Source organism: Canis lupus, chromosome 4 (genome assembly GCF_048164855.1).
Source record: "Canis lupus baileyi chromosome 4, mCanLup2.hap1, whole genome shotgun sequence".
Classification (NCBI taxonomy): Eukaryota; Metazoa; Chordata; class Mammalia; order Carnivora; family Canidae; genus Canis; species Canis lupus.
The window spans coordinates 63,657,201-63,658,349 of record NC_132841.1 but is presented as its reverse complement, the minus strand read 5'-3'; the positions used below and the strand labels follow the sequence as shown (position 1 = coordinate 63,658,349).

The window sequence follows — 1,149 nt, the reverse complement described above, 5'->3', positions numbered from 1 at the left end:
GGACAGTAAACACATAAAGGTTTACATTACCAATAATTAAGTAATGCAAAATTTTAAAAGATGTCATTATCCTTCATAAAATTGGCAAATATTAAAAAAAAATCCAAAAATAGAGATTGTTTGGTGGGACAAGCATCCTCATAAAGTAAAGGATTCTCATAAGTAAAAATTGGCATAACCTTTTGGCAAAGCAACTTGGAAAAACAGAGCTTTCATTCTTTTCATTTTCTTTTTCCAATAATAGTTGTTGCCAGAACTCACCCTTAGGAGATGGGAAACCAATATACATAGAAGAATTTTCATTTTAGTGTTTCTGTGATAATAGTAGGCACCCTAGTTATCATTAATGATGAATAGTTAAATAAATGATGCCACATCCATTAATTGAATTACATATCCATTAAAACTATTTTTAAAAGTTCTTTAATGACATTAAAAATGTTGAAGGTATATTAAATGGGACAAAAAGACAAATCAGAATAAGAAATAATTGCATAATTGAATTTTGTGTAAATAAATACATGCATTCCACGTTTGTAAGTGTATTCTCACAATAAATCCAATTAGAATACTAACAGCGATGTAGTTGTAGAGTGGTAGTGAAAATACATCTCAACCTCTTCTCTATACATTTTGTATTTGCCTTATTTTATTTTTTTCCATGTTAGAAATACTTTATTACATGAAGACTCATTCCAACACTATTAACATTTTAAAATGAATGAACATTGAAAATTAAATACATTTTTGCAGTTATAGAAATAATAAGGTTTTCTGCTTAACATCTTGGGATATTATTTTTTTAACATCTTGGGATATTCTTCAATTAAGTTACTCTTTTATTATTAAGGACATATCAGATATTAAACTGAGAAGAAGAGATACTACACTTGATTTTAGCCAAGGCTGAGAAGCTAACTAGTTATTCTTTTTATTATTGTGATTATCTCCTCTTTCTACCAATGAATCATTTTGAATAGCTAATATAGGTGCATGGCACAAAATTCAGAAGATACAAAGAAATATATAGTGGAAATCCTTCTTCCTTCTCTGCCTGGTATCCACCTAACTCACCCACTAAGTGTTATTGATGTTATCAGTTTCTTTTTTATCTTTCCAGATATGATTTATATATTTTAGAATAACTCT

General features: G+C 28.2%; 1 pseudogene; it reads right to left on the bottom strand.

Moving 5' to 3' along the window:
- Positions 1–810: 810 nt before the first annotated feature.
- On the bottom strand, positions 811–918 carry LOC140632819 (U2 spliceosomal RNA; annotated as a pseudogene).
- Between the last annotated feature and the right edge of the window lie 231 nt (positions 919–1,149).